The sequence below is a fragment of the Pinus tabuliformis genome, chromosome J (assembly GCF_031772625.1).
Source record: "Pinus tabuliformis cultivar Carrire ecotype Pingquan chromosome J, CPIR1, whole genome shotgun sequence".
NCBI classification, from domain to species: Eukaryota; Viridiplantae; Streptophyta; class Pinopsida; order Pinales; family Pinaceae; genus Pinus; species Pinus tabuliformis.
Genome location: NC_142295.1, coordinates 35,798,849 through 35,823,513, shown reverse-complemented (window position 1 = coordinate 35,823,513; position 24,665 = coordinate 35,798,849).

Here is a 24,665-nt window from a genome sequence, read left to right as displayed (position 1 = left end):
CAGTAGTAGGAGTGGTACCTACTATGACGCTGACTTTGGGTCGGTTGAGATTGGTCTGGGACCAGTAGTAGGAGTGGTACCTACTATGACGCTGAATTTGGGTCGGTTGAGACTGGTCTGGGACCAATGGTACGCACTCTGAGTCTGACTTCGGGTCAGTGGAGAATGGTATGAGACATTCTCGATCAATTCTTCTTCTTCATAGTTCAGCAGAACTGAGCAGAGCAGAGCTAGCAGAGCCAGCAGCGCTGAGCAGAGCTAAGCAGAGTAGAGCTAGCAGAGCCAGCAGCGCTGAGCAGAGCAAAGCTATCAGAGCCAGCAGCACTGAGCAGAGTTGAGTAGAGCAGAGCTAGCAGAGCCAGCAGCACTGAGCAGAGCAGAGCTAGTAGAGCCAGCAGAGCTAGCAGAGCCAGCAGAGCTGAGTTGAGTAGAGCTAGCAGAGCCAACAACGCTGAGTAGAGCTGAGCAGAGCAGAGCCAGCATAGCTGAGTAGAGCAGAGCTAACAGAGCCAGCAGAGCAGAGCAGAGCTGAGTAGAGCAGAGCAAAGCCAGTAGAGCTGAGCAGAGCAGAGCAGAGCCAGCAGAGCTGAGCTAGAAGAGCCAGCAACACTGAGTAGAGCTGAGCAGAGCAGAGCTAGCAGAGCCAGCATATCTGAGCAGAGCAGAGCAGAGCCAACAGAGCTGAGCAGAGTAGAGTAGAGCCAGTAGAGCTGAGCAGAGCAGAGCAAAGCCAACAAAGCTGAGAAGAGTAGAGCAAAGCCAGCAGGGCTAAGCAGAGTTGGGCAGAACAGTGCAGGGCACTGATGGCAGAGATAGTACAATCGTACTTATGGATCAATGGATGGAGTTCTCCCTAGTTGAGAGGGATTGTTAAATTGGAAACTAGGGCCAAACTCCATGTGGGTCAGCTTATTTATGGTAGCTGATATTTTTATTGGATCCCTCTCGTCGAGAGGTGTAGGATTGATCCAAAGATCATCCGATTCCGATAAGTATTTATGGAGATATGAATTTATTTTGTTTATGTAATTATAGTCAAGCCAACCAGCTCTTATGTAGGCTCTAGAAGCCCAACCGACATGTCTATTCATCATCCTCGTTTTGGTATAAATAGATGAGGATTTGATATCATTTGCACACACGTATTCTTGAGGTGATCTCCTCTCCACATCTTGGGTTTTTTGGAGAAGGAGAGAACAAAAAGAATACATGGCCTACAAGTCTTGAAGAAGAAGGTATTAAATGCAATAAAGGAAAAGGTATTAAAACTACAGCCACGTGATGCCCTAGCAGCAGTAAGCCGTAGGCTTATATGGAAATATAATACGCTGTCCAATAGCACTTATACGCAGTCAAAAGATGGAGGCTCTAATACATTGTTATACGCTGCCAAAGAAGGAGCCTTAAACACGCTGCTTGTTGAAGCCTAAATGCAGTCCTATCATGAAAATAAATTGAGACTTGTTTATGTTGACGTAGCCTAAGAAGAAGAACAGAACTCGCACATGGAGGAGCAAGTTTGTATTAGGTGTAGTCGTATTCTGATCTCAGGATGAGGATGCAGTAGTCTATGTATCGAAGCCACAACCAAGGTCTGAAGTTGCAGAGAACCGCAGTCTAATCAAAGCCAAGGGTTTCCCCACACATTGTGGGGTTTGTCCCTGGCTCGCGCCACATCTTGTGTCCTCTTGTCTTGGCTTGTCTTCTGTGATTTATAATTGTGTTCTATCTGCAGTTTATTTTAATGCTGATGTGATATCTAACTGTGAAAATTTAAATAAATTGCTCTAGCATAGAACATTCCAAATTTTTCTATGCTAGTCCAAATGAACTTTAATAGAACCAAAGTCCTTAACTGGATATGTAGATTTGTTCCCAAGGATTATCTTTAGATTTTTCTCCCTCTCAACTAGATTTGAGAGGACTTCCCGACACCCAAAAAAATGTATAAAAGCCCCACTATCTACCAACCAACTATCACAAGAATATGGGGGAGAGGAACTAGAAAGAGAAGAAATAAGAATATATCCAGATTGAGTAGTAGTTGCATTATTTCCATACCTTGAGTTTCTTGATCTCTTTTGAGGATGATGGCCTTCTTCACGATCTCCACGATCATTCGGAACATATCTTCTTCTTCCATCATCTCCTTTTCTTCTATCATTGAACCTATTGTTGTTGAAGCCATGATTGTTGTTGTAATTGGACCTTGGAGCATTTTCATTTTCTGGGAAATCTTTGGCAAAGTGTCCATACCTATGGCACTTGAAGCACTCAACTTTGTCCTTCTTAAATCTTCTTTGAGAGTCCTTGGATGTTGACTTCCTTGAGTTAAATGGACCTCCTCTTTCTTTCTTTTTCGTGTCTTGAGCAACAAATGCAGTGGAATCTCCTCCTTTATGCTTGTGAATCTTCCCTCTGGAGATCATCTTGGATTCTTATTGAGTACATTTTCTAACCATATCATCAAATGTCAGAAATTTGTCATTGTTGCTTATAGTGGTGATGAAGGTTTCCCAAATAGGAGGAAGGCCTTGAAGAGTGACTAACACCAACTTGCTATCAAATATAGGCTCACCAACAGTTTGCAATTGATCCCTTAGTTGGGATATCCTCATGACATATGATTGTACATATCCCCCCTTGTTCATATTATTGTCTTTGAGTTGATTTTTTAAGGAAAGGATGTGATTCAAATTGTTGACCTCATATATCCCACCAACTTATCATAGATGACATATTTCTTCAATTTTCCAACATAAGTAAGCAAATGATCTTTCAAAGACTCAATAAGAATTTTCTTGGCTTTGAGCTCACCTTTCTTATATTTGGCCTTGGCAGCAGGAGGATAATTTCTAGGTGGCTCAGGTACTTTTCCTTCCACATATTCCAAGGCATCATTATCATCCAGTATCACTTGCACCCTGATCTTCCAAGCAACAAAATTTGATGAGTCACCCAACTTCTTTGTGTCCTTGAAGTAAGAGGTAGAAATCTTGACCAAATCAAATAAGCTCCTTTAGCTTCTTCCAAAAATGATTTCTTCAAAGGTGATTGATTGAGTATGTTGTTTCCTTGGGTTTGTCTTCACCTCAACTCTAATACCATGTTAATTTTCACTGTTCTAGCATAATCACTTAGCTCAATTCTTTCTTCAATTAGTAATCTCTTTTCAAATAAATTTGATCTTCTAATAACAAATAGAAATTGTAGAGAGAACAATAAATCCAATGAACAATAAAAGAAAACCAATATAAATAACAAGAGACACAAGATTTGGTCAAAGACTAGGGGAAAACCCCACAAGGGGGAAAACCCTTTCTAAATTATTCTTCTATTAGATTGTCATCAAATGTTCAACATAGAGATACAATGTTCCAATTCATTAATCAAAGAGCCAAAGGTCAAAAACTTTGACTATCCAATTCAACTAACCAATATCCAATGAGAGATGAGCCCAAAAGTCAAATTTGGTCCAAAGTCAAAGTCTACAATTTTTGGTCAAAGTCAACAATAGTCAATAGATTCCTTAAGTAGTCAATGTTTAACAATCAAATTAGCTCGGTCAAAGGTCAAAATATTTGCCTTCTTTTTATAGTCAAACTTAAGTCAAAACAACCCCAAAAATTCTTGGTCAAAGGAGAGGGAAAGCCACAGTCAAACTTCTGATTCCTGCAGACAAACTTTAGTCAATAGTTCTCTAGCCAACCCTAGTCAAACATCCCAAAAAAATTCAGTTCCTCTATAGAAAAATTTAGTCTCCCAAGATTGAAAATTTGCAAGTCAAAGTGAATTAAAATTCCAAGTCAAACTTGGTCAAGGACTGCCCAAACTAAAGTCAATGCAGAAATTTTAGAATAGGCCTCTTTCCTTCACACGTGTGAGCTTGGCTTCCTTGATTGCAGACCTGTACAGACAAATAAAAAGAGAAGAGAGAAGAGATGATGCGTTGATGTGATGTCCAAATGAGGTTGTCTTGATGTGTATTTATATGCTTCTTTGGAGACCCAGTTTGTCCTTTAGGCCAACCTGAACTATTGTGTACTTGTGGGTTTTCCATTAAAAATAATATTTTTTCTTGACCAAATTAAATTCTTTCAGGGGAAAAGAGGATCTTCTTCGCATAAGGAAGGCTTTCCAAAGGAGGGAATTTTCCCTGAGATGCCAAGTTAACAACATTTTTGCTAAGGCGACGAGAGAGGAGTCCAATTAGAAATATGACTAATATCGAGGTACATAAACGGCTTGGCAATCTTGATTAACTACCAATTCCATATCCTCATTCATGATAGAATCTAATGAAAATAATTTTGAAATTATGAAAACTGTTAAGTTTTCTGAATTTTGAATAGGAAATGGAATTCTACTTTCTCCATATGAAGGTCGATGAGGTTGGAAAGACTCTTAAACATCCTAAAACAATTAATGGTAATGTTAAAATTTTAAGTAAAAGTGGCATTCTTTTACTTTAAGAATTTAACATTACCATTAATTAACAACATTTTGGTGGAAACTGAAAATGAGACCCTTTTAAAAAAAATCCTATCTTAGATGTTTCTAGAAGTCTAATTAATTCATAATTAACCTTTGATTAGGAAATAAAACCAAAAATGTGGAAACAATTAGATCAAGGAAAAAACAGAGAAATTTCAATTGGAAACACATTGTACAAATGTTGAAATGCGTTTTATTTTGTATGAAACACATTTTTGACATATAAAATGTGTTTCATATGAAATGAAATGCATTTCAGTTGAGTTCTAGAGTTTCAATATGGAAACATGAATAATACATAGGGGTTGGCCAAATTTCCTGCAACATAGACCATGAATTGTTGAGGGGTGTTGTCATTGATGTCAATGTCAGTATTTAACGCTTGTTTTTTTTTTGTTGGTCGAACCTGTTGTCCCTTAGGAAACCAATTTACTGGCTGTGGAGAAACTGTGCCTAAGACATTAATGATTTATCATGTTTGTCACTTATATCTTTGTTGAGTCACTATTTGAAGAATCTGAAAGACTTGACCTTAAACCCCAATATTTAGATGACTGAAAAAGTCTCAAAATTCCATGTGATGCTGAATATGAATGTGATGTGAAGATTATGTAAAGAAATTAAAGACAATATGTTGTGTTTAACAGGAACTATTCTCTGTAATTTAGAGGAAACATATAGAAAGAGGTTTTAAAAGTAAAAGTCATTTTAAAATGTTACATTAGAGGGTAAAGGACACCTCTTTCCCAGAAAATTAGATAACAGAAATTAAACCATGATTGGTGATTGCTGATCATTGTTTGAATCTGAGTCTCTGGTAGGATGATCGGTTGGTGTACCCTTTTCCTGTTCTATCATCGATTCCTTTCACTTTCTCCACAGTGGCACATTTGATTTAGGTGCTTCTTCTAGTTTATCGAGTGCTATCCTGAATGCTATAATCCTACTATAAGTAGGCTTATCTGCAAACAAAGTTTGCACCATCCACAGAAGTTTACAATCTTTATGAAGGTAGTTTACAATAGTGGCTCCTTTCAGTACTGCCATCTTTTCATGAGTATTGTCAATCTTGCTCTTTGTTTCAACCAACAAAGTTTCATATGTTTTCCATGGCAGCGGATTTCCCTGTAAATCCCAGCAAGAGGGAAGCCAAACCCTCACTCTTTTATGAAACAATATGCTAAACTTAGAGACAACTTCCTTCATCTCTTTTAACTTTTTCAGCAGTATCTGTAGATATTTCTAACAATCATTTTGTTGAAATCAATTGCACAAAGTGTCCTATCTGGAAGGTCATGCTATTTAAGCTCTGAAGCAGACTTCGAATTGATAAAATCTATCATCCTTTTAGCAAATTTTGATTTGTCCAGATCTTTCTGCTTGTCCTTCATAACTTCACCTTCCATATCTCTCACCAGTTCTTTTTCATAAGACATAATGACAAGGAACTCCCAAATGTTCCTAATAATCTCAATGATTTCATCCCATAAAATCTCCCTGGATTAAATTAAGGACATATTACCCTTTAGTTTTTCTTTCAGTCTTTTCACCTCTTCTTTAGTCCTTAATAAACCTTTTTGATACTTCTTAGCATTATCCTTTTCTGTCCTTGCTTCTTCTTCAGTCAAATTTAACAATTTGCAGGCCATTTCCAACTCCCTTTGTACTTTCTTGGTATCATGTTCAATTCTGTTTCCAAATGCAATACTTGTGATGCTGTATCTTCTACATTTTCTAGCATGACTATTGTACAAACATGAGAACTCACTTGTGGTTGCAGTTTATCCAAAGATTCTTTAAGTAGAGAAACTTCTTCAGTTTTATGCAATACGTCCTGTAATAGCTTCTCTTTTTCATTCTCTACTTCAGCTATTCCTGCAGCAATGGGATGTTCTCCTGTAGGAAGATGTAACTTTTTCTCAAAACTCCAATCTCTGCCTTAGCAGATTTCAATAGTTCTTGAAATGCAGGTTGATCATCAGGGTTGATACCTATCTTGAAAATAATGTTCTTCAATTCTTCTACCTGGGCATTTATGGCCCTAGAATTGGCTTTTTCCAATTTCGGTTGCTGAATTACCTTGTTCAACATTTTCTCTGCTTTAACAACAACTGAATTAGTTTTGTGTAAGTCATTAACAATCAATTGACCAATTTGCATATGGAAGTTGATCTTGTCAAGCATGGGAAGCTTGTGAGTATCAACAATCAAATTAACAGTTTTGAAACTGCTGGCAGATCCAACAGACATCTCAGTAGGATGAGAGAAAGCAATTTTAAATTGACTTCTCTCCAAGTCCATAGTAGATAACAATCTTGTTTGTTTAGGAACAATTTGAGACTCAGCTTGAGCCTCCATATTTACTTGCACCTTTTTATTTCTTTCAACAATTTTAACAAACATATTTTGAATTAAAGGAACTTGATCATGAGCAACCTCTCTGAAAGATGGAGAGGCCAATGCACCCTCTATTTCTCCTAATTGAATTATTAGGCCAGGTTGAGCTGCAGTCACTACATCCGAAAGTTTAGCTCTTTTGGCTGCTTCTGCTTCTTCTTCATCCAAGTCAATAACATTTTCTCTAGCCATCTTGGCACCCTTTTATGAAATTCCAGGAGTTTCAATCTCTGCCCCTGGGTGACTTGTAAACCTTCATTTTCCATCTTCTCTGTTTCTGGTCTACTCTCATGAACAAATGTTGAATACCCATTCTCCATCCTCCTCTTGGAAATAACCTGGTGAGGGTCATAGGCCCACTCAACCTCCTGTAAAAGACACATATCATTTAATAGCCTCTCAACCTCTTGAGCAACTTATCTAGTGTTCTCAATGAAAGGACCTACTGCTCTAGGCAACTTAAACAAATAACCTTTTTTCATGGGAACAAAGTGGACTTGATCCACATTCAAACCTTGTCTAATAAATTCTAGGGCAAAGAGCCTCATTGGCACAAATTTGGGCAATCTATATGGTTTAATTGAGGCTCCATAAAGCCTAATCTCTGCATGATCCTAAAAAACATACCAGTCACCACACTTCACATCTTTACTCAACTAAAGAAAATCCTGAGCTTTGGGAAGAAAAGCTGGAGGTAAGGTTCCATTCAAGATTTTGTAAACCACTGGAAGAAATAAAGAGGTGAACTCAAACAATCCACTATCCCCTGGATCACCTCTGACCAAGTCTATCCAAAATACCACTGATTGTTTTCTCTTGTTCGGATCAACAACATTTAATTCCAACCCTAAGAAGTGCTCAACGTTGTGGTATAAAAACAGATAAGTAATGATTGAAGGAAACTTAAAAGATCCAGTAAGAGGTAGAGTCATGAACTGAGTATTGATGACATTTACCCAAAAAGATGGAATATCTAGCACAATCTCTGGCTTCATCATTAAGGAGAAGAATCCCAACACCACTTTATCAACCTGTCTGGAATCTTCTTTCCCCAAAATCTTTGAAATTACTTGTAAGACTGGTCTTATATCAACTGTGAAAATATCTAAAGAGAACAGATTACCATCTAGAGAGAATTTTCTTGACTTAGGAGCTAAGAATGAGGTGACATGAGACAATTCTTGGGGTGACAAGCTATCATAATGGGAGACCAGAGATTCCTCAGTAAAGGTAGTGTATGTTCCTGACACAGGGTAATTCAATGATTGGTGAATTAACTGAGTGGTTACTTGGAAAACATTTTCTCTAGAATGATTCATTACGAAGCACTTTTTAGGATACATGGCTGAGGCTAGCCACTGGATGAATTCGGGAAACAAGTGAGTCTTAGGGACGAAGGCTGCTAAAACACTTGACCTAACCATTGCCATGGATATAGCAGACATTTTCTGGTTCAAAATGGCTTCTTGATATAATGGTAGATGCTTAATTGTACAGAGGGTATCAGAAATATCATGTTCGATATCCATTAATGGGGTATGAATGATTGAAGAAGAACTTACTTGCTTGGCCATGGTGTATGGTGGGTGACGGTTGTTGACTCGGAATATAGTTGTCGAAGACAATTTATGACTTGGAATATTGAATTAAAAGGAAGCTGCTCCATTTTACAAGCGAATGATTAATACAAAACTCTCTTTTACAGTTTGATTATATACAACAACCAAACGGGGGGAAAAATCTGCAATAAATGCTGCAAAATAAATGTTGTGCATTAATGGAGTGGTTGATGAGGTGACGACGTAGGATGAGTAATATGGGTGATTAACGAATGAAGGTGGTAGAAGACGTGGAGTGGGAAACATCGAGTGGAATAATTTGGGTGGCCCACCATGGGGGTAAGGAATTTACAGGTGCTTTATTGAAGTTGAACCCCCATAGTAATTTCAGGCTGTAGATTGTGGTCAACCATACCAGCTTCATGGTCAACTGCGAGGGTTAAGCTTGAATTAATTTTTGTGCTCGTTGCTTCCCCGCAGCACACCTCAACATGCTTATTGAGCTATCGCTTGATCACACTTCTTGAACCTGCATGAACTTTAGTAAATGGGTTGGGCCCATTTACATTGTCGATTTTTTTAACAACAAAATAATACTCTGGCATTTAGATCTTTTTTATTTTTCAGAAATTCATACATAATATTTGATTTTGTTTTTTCTCTTTTATATTTTTTTTCTTTTTGTAATATTATGAAGAAACTTCAAATGACAATGGATGCTACAACATCTGGCTCCACCTGGGGATAGTGCTTCTACCTCAGAAGTACTAAGAACCACAGATTAGTGCCTTCACCTCGGGCATGGAGTCATATATTGCTTTGCCAAATTTAACTGTGTGGAAATTGTACAATGATTTCACTCTAGTATCTACAATGATAGGATGCTTGTGCTTCAAAACTGAAAATAATGTTTGAGGTACTGCCCATTAATAGGCAGCTGTAAAGATTCACCATCAAGATTCTCCAGGAAGAATGTATTATTTGCCCTGGCACCTACAATTCTGAATGGGCCATACTAGAGGGGATCAAAATTACCATGTTTACCCTTATCTTCTCTTCTCATATCCCACCTCAATACCAGGTCTCCAACTTTAAAATCAATTTCTTTTTCTTTTCTGTCAAAAATACTCTTCATCTTTGATTGATACATAATCAAGTTGTCTCTTACCTTATCCCCGTTTTCACTTAACTCTACTACCTTATTCATTCTTCTTATTAGGGCATTGGGCTCTTCTTTTTCTTCCTGAATCATTGCAATCATAGGCTTCACAAGCTGACTTGGGAATAGAGCCTGAGTTCCATACACTAACTCAAAAGGTGTTTTGCATGTAGACCTTCTTGTAGTTACTCTAGCATCCCATAGAGAAAATTTTATCTTGGAATCCCAGTCCTTCTGGTTTTCTGCAATAGTTTTCGTAAGGATCTTCGTCAATGTTTTGTTCGTGGATTCAACCAATCCATTTCCCTATGGATGATAGGCTGTTGAATGGGAATTAATAACATTATAATTTTGACAAAAAACACTAAACTTACTTGAATTGAAGACTTGAGCATTGTCTGTTATAATTTTGATAGGGCATCCAAAATTGCTGAAAATATTCTCCTTTAAGAACTTCATCACTACCTGGTCATTTTCCCTTTTAGTAGGTATAACTTCTACCCACTTGGTGAAAAAATCAGTAGCTGTAAGAACCCACTTGTGCTATGCACTTGAAGGTGGGCTAATCTGTCCAACAAAATCTAATCCCCATTGTCTAACTGTTTCTTCTATGAAGACTGGGATCAAAGGCAAGGGAGCTAGCCTCTTTTTCTCAGCAAAAAGATGACACTTATGACAGCCTCTGACAAACTTATATGCATCACCAAATAGAGTGGGCCAATAAAACCATGCCTAGAAGATTTTATGAGCAGTAGCTTTCCAACTATAATGTCCTCCACATAACTTCTCATGATAATCCTTGATGATTTCTGTGTATCAACCCTCTGTTAAACATAACAACAAAATTCCTACCGAATCCTTCCAATACAATTTGCCCTCAACAATCACATATGGCTCTGCTTTGATCTTTAATGCTCTATAATTTGTTCAATCCAAGGATTGAGGACAAGAGAGGAAACAAAAATAATGGACTATATGCTTATATCATTACGAACATAAAAATTTATACCTGATCTTCATACCTAGATCTGGCTTTTCTTCACTTTCTTCAATTGTTCCTTCATTCATATGTGTCAACAAGTTGATTCCCAATTTTTTGAAAGTTTGACTTTGTCAACATCTTTGCCAATCCTTGCCCTTTCACCAACTTTGTGGGCTTTATGTCCAAGTCATACTCTTGGATCTTGGCTATCCATTTTCCTCTTTTTCCTTCTACATCACTTTGTACTAATACATCTTTTACTGTAGCATTTGGCACATAAGCAATGATCTGTGACTACAGCACATAAGTTTTGAAAGCCTTTAGGGATTTTACCAAAGCATACACTTGTTTTTCAAGAATATTATACTTTAGTTCAGCATCCTTGGGAATCTTGCTAAAGAAAGAAATTGGTTGCTCCTTCTCTTCATCATTTTTCTGCAACAAGACAACAACTATTGAATTAGGCAATGAAAATGAAAAAACTTGGAAGGGCCTTTGATAATTAGGGCTGATTAGGACTGGAGCTGCTTGTAATGCTTATTTAATCCTAGAGAATGACTCTCTAGCTCCCTTGGTCCAATGTACTTCATTCTCCTTCTTCAGCATATTTGTGATTTCCTTTACAATTTTTGCATAGTTGGACACGAACCTCCTTAAAAAGTTTATTTTTCCCAAAAATCTTTGAATGTCTTTCTTACTCCTGGGCAAGGGTATTTTCTGCACAACTTGCACTCTTGCTGGATCTATCTTCACTCCTTCCCTAGAAACAATATGCCCCAACAATTTTCCTTCTTCAAGAGAAAAAATAGACTTCTTAGGATTCAAGGAAAGCCCAAACTTTCTACATCTCTTAAATGTCTTTTTAAGATGGTACAGATGCTCCTCATCAGATTTAGAGAAAACAGTAATATCATCCAAATATATCACTACAAACTTGTCACCCACAAAAGCAATGTCCATAGCCCTCTGAAATGTAGCACCTGCACTCATCAGCCCAAAAGGCATTCGAGCGTACATAAAATTTCCCCAAGGAGTTGCCAATGCAGTTTTTTTCTGATCTTCTTTATCCACAACCACCTGATTATACCCAGAGAACCCATCTAGCATTGACATCCTGAATGATCCTGTTACCTTCTGCAATACATGATCCATTTTAGGTAACAGGTAGTTATCTTTTAAGGAAGCCCTATTGAGATTTATAAAGTCCACACATAGCCTTATCTCTCCATTTTTCTTCCTTATAGGCACTAAATTGGCCACCCAGTCAAAGTACCTGAGCAAAACTATTATTTTAGTATCAAGCAACTTTTTAACCTCTTTCTCAATTGTTGGTAAAAGTAGTGGATTTGTCTATCTAAGTTTCTATTTATATGATTTTATCCCCTCTTTCAAAGGAATCTTGTGTTGAATAATACTTGTATCATATGTTTTGAGATCCTCATAGGACCAAGCAAAAACATCAATATATTCCTTAAAAATCTTAAGATATATTTCCTTATAATTAAGTGGAACTCCGTCAAACAATTTGATTAACCTGGGCTCTTCCTGAGTTCCAATATTACAATATTGAATATGCTCATCTTGTGGAATTTTTTCTGAACTGACAGCTATGTCATTAGAGCTAAAAAGTCTTTCAAGAGGAACAAGTCCCCTTGGTAAAATATTATTTTTCAATTGAATTTTTTTTTGATTAACAACATAATTTTTCAAACCACTTACTTCTGCATCATCTGTTGCTTCATATTCATCTTGATCAATCTCGGTATCCTGAAACTCTCCAATCATAGCCAAAAATTCTTTAATCTAATGGTCATTTTCAAATATCTGCCAATGCTTTATATTATCAGGGACAGAAGGCCTATGTCTCATTTCAACCTCATATCTTAGCTTTGGATTAATAGGAGGCCGAAAAGTACTATCAGCCATAGCCAATGAGTCTGTTAATCGGTTTTCATCCCTTGGAAGGAACTGAATATTGAAAGCTTCAAAGAAGTTCTCAACCAAATCCCACACTTCATTCCTGTATGCCCTAAGCCTAGGGTGTTTTGTCTGGCAGTGGTTTTTTATCTGTTTTATAATCAGCTCTGAATCTCCAAAAACATAAATTGATTTGACTCCCATTTGTTTAGCTGTTTGCAGAGCAATGATCAAGGATTCATATTCTGCCACATTGTTTGTTGCTTCGAACTCCAATTTAAAAGAAAAAGGGAACATGTTACTGCCAGGTGCAATTAGAAGGAAACTAGCACCTGTTCCTTCCTTAGAATAGGCTCCATCAAAGAAGCATTTCCACATCCCTTCTGTTTGCAGCTCTGTATTTACACTGGTTGAAGTAAGATGCCTCTGGTTATCTTCAGCCAATTCTGCATTATCATGCAACATGAAGCAAGAATAGTCATCTTTCTTCTGGATATATACAGGTGAATTGCTTGCTCCGTTTTTTGTGATTGTTTTTACAAACCTAGTTTCTTTGTACAACCTCCTTTCTTCCCCACCAAAAGTTGGTATAATAACATATGTAAAATTTAGCTTCAAAACACCACCCAATTTAGCCCCCCATGATCTAGATAGTAACATTCCAAACCTAGCAGGGATATCTGCTACCACTACATCCATTACCAAGCTCCTAGTTGGGATTTGAGCTAGTGACACCACCATATCTTTAATGACCCCTAAACACTTAACTTTATTTGAACCTAAAGAGTACAAGTCTCTATAGGGTTTAGTAACTTGTAGGTTTAGCTGTTTCATTACTAACAATGGCATGAGGTTATGTGAAGCTCCTGAATCAAACACACAATTATGCAAGAGGAAATCATGGATCAATAAGGAAATATAGAAAGGAGGTGTTGAAGGATCTACCTCCTCCACTTGTGGACCAAAAACCACTACTGGTTTATCATCCTGTAGATTCACAGTGTCATTTACATTCAAATTCTCTTTTAGATTAACAAAATCAACAATCTCTCTTTGATAGACTGGTGTTTTGACCAACTCTATGAGGGGAACTTGAATTCTGATTTTTTCCAATTCTTTGGTAAGACTAAACACATGACTATGTTTAGTATTCTTTTCATTTTCATCTTCACCTCTCTTTATGACTGAAATCTCTTGTGGAATGGAAACAAGTTTTTCTAAAGGGATTTTTTCACTTTTGTCTTGAGAAGACTCACCTTGAAGTATTTGAGTCTTTCTATTTGTATTCTGTTGTTGCTTTCCTTTATTTACTTGTTTTGCAGGCTGGGGTTCTTGTGGAGTCGCCTTTGGTAACAGAGTTGGGACTTGCTACTCACCTTATTCCTCTTGAATTCTAGATCTTTTCCTTGATCTCAAGTCATATTTCTTATGTAATTCTGCCTGCATGAAATTAGTAAGCTGTTTCCAATACTCATCAATTTCATTTTCATCATAAATTAATATGTTTCAGCATATTCATATTCTTCTCCCTTGACACCTATTTCATCTTCATCTACTGCATACAACGTGGAAATATGATCATCATGGTCCCTGGAATGCTCAGGATTTGCCTCTATATACAATGGTGCTTGAATATGATCTTGATATTTTCTCTCCTTGTGTAGAATTTGTAGAGGTTATCTTCTATACTGGGGATTAAAAAAATTCCTATTCTATTGTGCTTGCCTTTGAGAATTCTTACTTTCCAGTTCTAATTTAATCAATTTATTTGACAAAGTTTTAATTACATTGCTCATGTCCTCTAATGTTTGACTTTGAGAGGATTCTACTTTAGATTTTCCCTTATCTTAGATAGGATGTGTCTTAGGTGTTTTACCTGCAGCCACCTGATTTGCTTCTATCTCTAAGGAATTAGTTTGGATCGGGTTGGGGATCTTCTCTCCCTTAATGTAAATCTAAAATCTGACTCAAAAGCCCCTGCAAAAGTTATTTTTGCACCAGAAGGAGGGGGCTTAATCTCCATTGGAAGACTATTGTACAATTTATTAAACCTTTTGATGAATTCTACAACACTTTCATCAGGCTTCTTCTTAATTGCATTAATTCTATGAGTGAATATCCATGGTCTCTTTTCTCCCCCCATCTCTGAATGAACAAGCGCTCCATCTCTTCCCATGTAGGGATAGAGTTATTAGGAAGTCATTTGAACCATTTTCTGGCTTCACCATCCAAAGATTACAAAAAAAGTCTTAGAACAACATCTAAATGTTCAACATTTAGGTTCTCTGCAAAATTACAAAACACTGCTATATGATTCTCTGCTGTTTGTTCATCCTGTCCTGTGAAGCAAGGAAGAATCTTCAAATATTCTTGTGGCATTTGATTCAACTTTGGTGGAAATTGAATAGGTGCATACCTATTCATAAAAAATGCAGGTGCTGCCATATTTTCTCTTGAACTTACTGAACCCTGATTGAAAGCTTATGTAGAACCTAACTGAGGAGTAAATGGAGTATGAGAAGGTGGTAATGTAGTTATGGGTTCAGGTTGAATAACTATAGCAGGTATTAAAAAGGAAACTGACTCTAGAGCCTGTTCTTGACAGTTGGGTTCTTTGAATGAATTAGATGTAAAAGATGACTCTTGGCCAATAGAATATGAATGTTTGAATGAAAAATGAGTCGAACTGCTGCCAGGTGCAGACAATGTAAGACTTGGTATAAGTAGAGCTTTTGGCCTTCCAACCCTCTTGGAAACTAGCCTCTCAGGGTATAAAAGGGCTAGGAGTTTTTGTTGTAAGGTGTCTGACCTTGTATGAGGCCTTTCTGGAGCCAAAATTATTAATCTTATTTTCACTGCAGCCAAAAATTTCCTCCTCACTGAACAACCAGAGGAAAATATTGAAAACCCAGGGAAAAGTGTTCTTGTCTTCTCTCCCCGACAACGACACCAATTAATGTTCTCTCTTAGGAAACCAATTTACTGGCTGTGGAGAAACTGTTCCTATGACATTAATGATTTATCATGTTTGTCACTTATATCTTTGTTGAATCACTATTTGAAGAATCTGAAATACTTGACCTTAAACCCCAATATTTAGATGACTGAAAAAGTCTCAAAGTGCCATGTGATGCTGAATATGAATGTGATGTGAAGAATATGTAAAGAAATTAAAGACAATATGTTATGTTTAACATGAACTATTCTCTGTAATTTAGAGGAAACATATTGAAAGAGGTTTTAAATATGGGTCCGCCCTTTAAGGAATTTAACTTCATTTACATAGGTAAATAAAGACCTGCAGCTTCATTACCATATTTAAGGAAATGAATAAACAAAATGACACATAGTGGAGAAATAACAAAATCATACCCAACATGTATGGAAACTCTTGATTATTTTATTAATCATCAGTTTATCAAGTACAAAAACAGCAAAGCATTTTATTCTAACAAAATCCAACCCTTTTTTCATAACTTTTCATCTTTTTATACATTCATGGGATAGTTGGTAACTGTCAAAACTGTCAAACCGCTTATCTAACTATCTAAAAGTAAAATTCATTTTAAAATGTTACATTAGAGGGTAAAACACACCTCTTTCCCATAAAATTAGATAATAAAAATTAAGCTATGATTGGTGATTGCTGATCACTATTTGAATCTGAGTCTTTGGCAGGCTGATCTGCTGGTGTACCTTTGCCTGTTCTATCATCCATTCCTTTCACTTTCTCCACAGTGGCACATTTGATTTAGGTTCTTCTTCTAGTTTATCGAGTGCTATCCTGAATGTTGTAATCATACTATAAGTAGGCTTATCTGTAAACAGAGTTTGCACCATCCACATAAGTTTAAAATCTTTATGAAGATAGTTTACAATAGTGGTTCCTTTTGGTACTGCTGTCTTTTCATGAGTATTGTCAATCTTTCTTTTTGTTTCAACCAACAAAGTTTCATATGTTTTCCATGGCAACATATTTCCTTGTAAATCCCAGCAAGAGGGAAGCCCAACCCTCACTCTTTTATCAAACAATATGCTAAACTTAGAGACAACTTCCTTCATCTCTTTTAACTTCTTTTTAGCAGTATTCCTATAGATATTTCTAACAAACATTTTGTTGAAATTAATTGCACAAAGTGTCCTATCTGGAAGGTCATGCTCTTTAAGCTCTGAAGAATACTTGGAATTGATAAAACCTATCATCCTTTTAGCAAATTTTGATCTATCCAAATCTTTCTGCTTGTCCTTCATAACTTCACCTTCCATATCTCTGACCAGTTCTGAGATGTTCCTGATAATCTCAATGATTTCATCCCATAAAATCTCCCTGGCTTGAATTAAGGACATATTACCCTTTAGTTTTTCTTTCAGTCTTTTCACCTCTTCTTCAGTCCTTAATAAATCTTCCTGATACTTCTTAGCATTCTCCTTTTCTGTCATTGCTTCTTCTTCAGTCATATTTAACAATTTGCAGGCTGTTTCCAACTCCCTCTATACTTTCTTGGTATCATGTTCAACCGTTTTCAATTCTATTGCCAACTGCAATACTTGTGCTGCTTGTTTAGGGACAATGTCCCCTAGGGTCTTAGGTTAATACCCTAGTAGAGCGGGGGTTATCTCTAAGGAAAAACAAGCATTCCACACAACCATAATGAAATTTGACATAGAGGTGAGGTATCCACCAATAAGGTCAAATGGAAACCATGATACTGCATGAATCCCAATGTGTGATAGTGTAAGCTGATGTCGAACACAAGGGAAACCACTCAGTCAAGGACCCATGATACCGATCGATGCTGAGCACAAGGTGACCTATCAATAATGAAAATAGGGCCAGGATGCGGCTCTAGGCCTGTCCTCAGAGCAAGATGTCATTGTCGATAAGGAAAAGACCCGCCAGCATGAAGTCCATGGAGACCTTCTCAAACCGGCACGAGTAAAGGACCAATATAGCTGATGTGATGATAGACAAGACACTAACAACCAGGGATGGCCGACTGAAAAATGAGTCAAGAGACATCGCAGAGATGCCGACTCAAGCTAACTTCCCTTGAACAAAAGCACGACTCAATGTGACTATGTGGCAGCATATGATGACTCTATATAAGTTCCTCATGCAGGAGGCACAAACGAACCCTCCATATGATTGGAAGAGATAACCAATCGGGGGAGAATTGACTCAATAACAAGGTTAAGATGAACCTAAGTCAAACTAAATCTCGCCCAAATGGAGAATACTTTGTTTTGAGTGCTTTGTTTAAGGGAAACACGACTAACTCTAACTGCCAATAATAAGTGGAAATACTGTCCCGTTCCCGCTCTTTTTGGAATATATAATTTTTTTGTCTTTTTATTTAAGCTGGAAAAAGAATAAAAGAATGTTATAGTACAGTGGAAAGAATGAGTGTCGGTGAAATAGATGATCTAGTTCCTGGGATTGGAACATTCCTATGCTCAATGCACGGAGGTGAAAACTAGTCAAAGGCACTCAAAGGCGTGTTCCTTCCACGGGTCAAGGTGTGTCAAGTTCCAGAAGTCAAGGGCATGCCAGTTTGATTTTGCAGTTGTCATGGTCAAAAGTTGGCTTAAACATGAGTCCAAGTGAAGCCGGCTCAAGGCCAAAAGATGCAAATGGTCAAAATGCAATGCAGTAGTACAACTCAACATAAATGAGCGTCTAGGGTATAAGGTTAGAATGAAGTGAAGAAACAAAGAGGAATCGGTCTTCAGCGCATAAGTCATGGCGGGACTACAGAGGACTCCCGAGCCTACTCAGATCGAAGTAGCATGGGCAACAAATGTTAGTGAGGTGCTAACTACGATGCCCATGAAAATGATGGCTCTACCATCGAGTCATGATTTAAAAATCGGCGAGTGAAGATGGTTTACGAACCATAACACGATGGGATCGACCCTATGGCAAGTGTATCGAAAAATGGAGGCTAGTATGAATAATGCAAAGGAAAAAATGGCTTCCCTAACCTATATGCCAGTGAAAAACAATACCTGACATGACAGGTCAGCAGTCATGGAACCGTATCGAAACTGTCGAAAAAGTGTCCAAAATGTCTTGAAAATCAAACCATTCTCGACATTCCAAGCTCCCAAGTTAAAAGTTACATGAGGCAAAACAAAATCAAGATTTGAAAAAATCTTGCACTTTCAAAGCCTATAAAATAGTTTTTTGACTCACCATTATCACCATTTTATTTGAAAGCAAAGGAGTGAAGCAAAAGGAGCAAGCATTTCCCTTCGCCAAATTCGACCGTTCAAATTTTCCCAAAATCACCAGGTAACCCTTAAACTTATCTTGCATTAAATTGTGATTGGTTTTAGAATTTTTAATTTAAGTTTCACCGTTGAATTATTGTCAAAATTTTTGTCGCGGTGTATACACGGGTTGGATATATGAAACCCGCATATACGGAGGCCCTACACGCGACTATGTGTGAAATGGACCCGCGTATACGCCGCGAAAACTTCAAACAAAAAATATAACAGTCTAAATTCGTTTTTTTCTTCATGATTCTAGTCACTTGAAGAGAAAGAGAGCATACCTTGGTGGATGATGAGGTTATGAATGATCCTAATGCTTTGGATGCTTTACGAGGATGTGGTTTGCTAAAGTTCTTTAAAATGCCAAACATGAAAGCAAACACTCGCCTGCTTGACATGCTCATTCACTATTGGAGCATCGAGGATGATTCGTTTATGATTGATCAAATGTCACTCAAGATAGAGGTTGAAGATATTTATTTCATCACAGACCTTTCTCGGAGGGGAGAGGTAGTACATTCCACGGGCAGGTCACGAGGCAATTTCTCTATCGAGGACTACGTACATATATATTGCCCGGGTCATCCGGAAAAGGTTGGAAGTCAAATTCCAATCAAGCATGTGGAGAGTTTATCATTGAGGATAATACTATTCACCATAACTAGAGTGAACGGATCAGCTTCCTTGCACCAGGCCTCACAGCTAGCCATGAGCTTGGTGGTAGACTGCCTCACCACCATCTTTGATTGGTGTACTCCTCTTCTCACTAACCTAAATAGCCAGCTTACTTCTATCAAGAAGGGACAGATCAAAAACTTCGCGTATGGAACTATTTTGTGCTCTTTCTTCTTTGAGAGGGTCCCAACACTTCGTCCTAGAGTACCGGTTTCGATCAGCACCCCATGAGATCAACGAATGGGCAGGTGGGCTGACTTGATGAAACAATTAGGAGGTGGGGACGTCCCACAGACTGCTTTTGACGATGAATTCTTCTCCTGGTGGGAGTAGAAGATCATTGCCATAGATGACTACCCTTATGCTAGGTTGGACTTCTGAGGAGATCCATATCTAGCTTTGCCACCAACTACAGCATGGGGCGATATAGGTAACAAATGTTTTTTTGATTTTTGATTTTTGATTTTTTTTATTTTTCAAATATAATAATGACTTTTTCAAATTATTTTTGATAGGATTCAAATGACTAATATGATGATCATGTTCCAGATATTGGGCCAGTGTGACCAGATGGGTTCCCATGGCATGGATGTCGTGGCCGAGGTGCCAAAGAGGTGGCTGTAGACACAAAGTGACTTCTACACACAGTTTAGCGGCACTTGATGAGACTGACTCACCGAGTACCGATGGAGGCCGTAGAGGATCTCCCTATATACATGCAGCGTCATGTGGTTGGCATGCCACGAGACTGGGTTCACACTCTTAGGTGTGTGGCCAAAGCAGTAGTTGCATACTTAGCCGCTCATCTTGAACTGGGGCATTAGATGTACTGGACATGATTATGGGCATTTGAGTCCCAATTTTTGTATATTATTTTGGACACACTTATGTACACTCGAGATAGTTTATGATATATATATATATATATATATATATATATATATATACAGTTCTGACTTTTTTGATGCTTGATTTTATTGTGATGAATGAATGATATGCTAGTCTAATGCTTGATTAGCGATAGAATCAACTAACCAATTATGAGATCTTGGAATGTGCAAATAATTAATGTAAGTAAATGATTTTGCAACAACCTCATGTTATAGACATATTTGGGCACTGCAACCCCAATCACATATGTCCATAAACCAAGGGATTCTAAGTCCCTAAAAGTGTTGTTTCATACCCTAAAGGACTAAGGTCAACTGATTACATCATCTCCCAGAAGTTTTCCATGAAAAACCACTCAGAACTGGTCAAAGCAGGACCATACAGACTACCCAGAGCAAAGGGTGCGATGCCTCTCACCTGCCACATGCAAAAAGTGTGATGCATACTGGAAAGCCCTTCTGTAGGGTGTGATAAGCAAGAGCAGACAAATGGCACAAGCAGTTTGCTAGGTGGAGACCCTAAGAATCTTCTAGAAGCTGCTCATTTGACACTTGCCTCCCTGAATTCGCCAAAGGATGAGTAAGAGATCATGAAATCTCCAAGTGGAACCAAGAACTATAAGAGAGATGACACTAATCAAAATCCCAGAAGTTGACTCACCCCCCTGCAAATATCTTTATATGGATCCCTCATCCCAGAGATCCAGAGGTTGGAATTTGTTAATTTGAAAAGAGGTGCTGCTGGTTTCTCTTTGAAGACATTGTTGGGTGATCTTGCTTTGTATGAGGTGAAGAGGGCTTTCAAGCTGGGAGGATGGTGTTGGGTCAGACCAAGTGGTTGTAATCCTCTCTTCTACTACTTTTATCAATAAAGCTATTTGAGTTTTCCTCCATATTCTTGCGTATCTCTGAATATTGTGTTGATATATGCATTTGTATGGTCAATATATATTTGATCCAATATTGTTTACAGTGATAGATCTCTATGCTTTGATGGTATTATGTTGTTGTGACTCTACAGGTGCTCTTTGAAGTGGGACAAGTAAGGAAGCAGTGGCAAGATTCTGTTGAAGGGGAAAGGAAACAAGCAAGGAGCCAAGCGAAAGACTGAGGTTGGTACCCTCTGATTCTTTCTCATCTCTCTCTCGTAAAGGAAAACACAAGTAAATTTAGTTTGTTTGTTTCTAAGATAGCTACCCGTCTTAGTGGGACTAGCAGTTCTGAATAGACACTAGATTTCCCGGCAACAAAATGCCGACTCCATTGGGGATTGAACCCAGAATCTCTGGTTTCGTACATGGGTAGCGAAGTCACTCCCCAGTGGTGACTCCGCTAGGGAGCGATTAGTTTGATTGCTTGTCTCTATTTGTTTGATTCATAAACCACAGACGGAGCCTGAAGTTAAGCCAGCTAGCCTTCGAACTGCATTTGCTATGCAAGTGCAAAGTAGATCAATGCTGCTTCAGTCAATATCTGAGTTTGTTTATGAACTGAACAATTGACTTGCAAACATCCTAAGTGCCCTAGAGGTAGCTCAAGTAACCTCATTAGATCAGCCCCTATACTTTGTATTTACTGACTATCATTAGCTCAACCTAAATCCCTGAACTAAGTTGCAAACTATGACCAAAAACCAAGTTAAATTCTCATCCTTGGACCATCGCACCTTCTCTTCTTGGCAATCTGGATGCATCACACCTCCTATGTGCAGTAGGTGAGATGCATCCCTGTTTCCCTATGTTACAGGTGCGATGATCAGATAACACTATTTCTACCTCCAGATTTTGGTTTTTTCTTCACTGTCTTCAGCTTTATTCAGGAGTTTTGCTGTCTGTGATCAGTAGACCACTGTTGCAACCCCCTTCCTTTGCATCATCCAACCTCCATTGTACAAAGACTTGTGAATGGTTTTATGTATTTTTCGCCATTCATAGTTCTCATTTATAGAATGGTAGCTTAATCGGACTGTCGTCTTTTGATTTGAAAGTGTCGCAAGTGTCGTTTTCAGTCAAGGAAAAGAATCCTTCTCTTTTTGATAGTCGATTACACTGTTACTCTTGTATTTGATCTGAATTAACAGTATTTCAAGTGTCGAAAGCAGTTTTCAATTCAAAATCGCAAAGTGTCATCCTGTCTCCCTTTCATTTTTTGAAAACAAAATCGTTAGTATTGTCATTTTGAAAGAAGATATAATTCAGATTTGTACTTAGCATTCTTTTTGTCATTCACACATTAAGAAAGAGGAAAACAAATACATGCATGTGCATTTGCATTTAGACTGCTTGTTGATTTTGATTTAGGACAATGCATCTAGTGTGTGCTCTCTGCTCTATGTTGAAAGGATTTCACTTCTCTTTCTTTAGTAGCTAGGATTTTCATTGCAAAAAGAAGAGTAAACAAATATTTATCATCTTAGAATGCATATTTAGGAGTTGTATATCTACATCATGTGGTGAACCTTAAAGGCAAACTTCTTAAGAAATATTAACTGTAAAATAAATTCAATGAACATAAAAATTCTTTGGAACCTAATGCACAACATCTAGAAGTCTAGGCTAGAGACGTATTCCGGTGTCGTAAAGCCTGGTAATTGTCGCTTTCATCATAGGTTGGGTGATTCCTCCTCTTTGAGACGACAAGTGCTAGTACGGACTTGTGCTCCCACGTACCGTCGAGTATACATTGGAAGACCACAATAGGCTATATCCTTTATCCTTAGGAAGCCGTGTCTGCTGCCCTATCGATCACAATGCATTGAACATGACATTCGGGAAGATTTACTGCCGTACCGTAAAAAGTATTCTACAGTTTCGCGATTGGTTTGGTAATCCCTCTGTCTAGATTTACAGAGTATTCTCTTTCATTCCTTTTTAGACTCCTTAAAGGAAAAGGTCCGTCTGAGCACTTTTCACTTCAGGCTCATTAAAAATCGAAGGCGACGGCCACTCACGTATCTGATCATATTCATGAATGGCGACGTCGTCGTAGAATGGTAAAACCATATGTCCCTGATAAGCTACTAGCTGAATGGTTTATTAAGTCCTTGTTACCTTCTATTACAAAAGATGTGGCAAAGGGAGGAGTTGTCACTGAAGAGCAGGTCATTTCTCGTGCGCAATATCTAGACTTGATCTATACTCAGTCTAGCATGCTCTGTGACAAAATCCCTGATGCTCCAAGGCCAGAATTTTCCATTCCTCCTCCTCCTAAATCAAATAAGGACTCTCATGCCAGCAATGGCATGATAGGTACGACTAGCACGAAATCGATAAAGGCTGCATCTAAGAAAGCCCGTAAGGTTTCTGATCAAAATGCAAATGAAGAACTTCTCGCCTCGGAGGTTAATGTCGTGTCGACTGACAAAGGCAAAGAACCGAAGCAGCTAGGGGGCAAGAAGGAAGGGAAGAGCAAAAAGAATAAACGAGACGATTCATCTCCTGAAAAATCTTTTTCAAACCCTTCCAGGCAAAGGAAACCTATTCGGCCATGCCTCATATGCGATGAGGATCATTGGATGAGAGATTGTCCATATAAAGTTGAAGTTAAGAAAATCTTTAAGAATTCAAGAACTTCAGTAGTATTGACTGACCCATTTCCGAACCCAGGAACCAATCTAGTTTCTAGAAACAATGCTTGCCCATCCCAAGTGCTTATGTTGTTCATTTCAAAATAGTAGAATGATGCTTTGATATCGACAAGGAATATAGAAATATTGTAGAAATCAATGTTCTCGGCATAGGAGGCAAACCCAAATGAATGCTCGTCAAGAGTTTGGGTAGATAGGTCTAGAGAGTATGGTACCTCTTCAAATCCTTGGTCGCATGTATGTACTACAGACGAAGGAATTGTTCAGTCAATGAACATAGAGGGGGCACCATGGGAAGATTAACACCATTATTCCCATCTTCTGGATTACAACGAAGATTACTCCAACGACCTTAATCATCCATCAGTCTTTGATTTTCTATCAAATACTGTAAATACGGTGCATTCCGAGCGAAATCTATCCAATATTGAAGAAACTATCTCCATAAATATCTCGACCAAACCAGATGTTGTGGAAAATAGTCATGTCGGCAAATCTTGTTCTTCTTCAGAAATGGAAGTATATTACGCTCTCTTTCGCGAGTTCAGAGATGTATTTGCATGGTCATATGAAGAAATGCCAGACATTGACTCGAGCATAGTTGAACACGAAATTAAGATGTATCCAGATGTCAAACCAGTAAGACAACGGCTTCGGAAGGTGCACGCGAAGAAAGCCGCTGCCATTAAGGTAGGAGTTCGGAAACTTCTCCATGCTAGTTTCATTTACC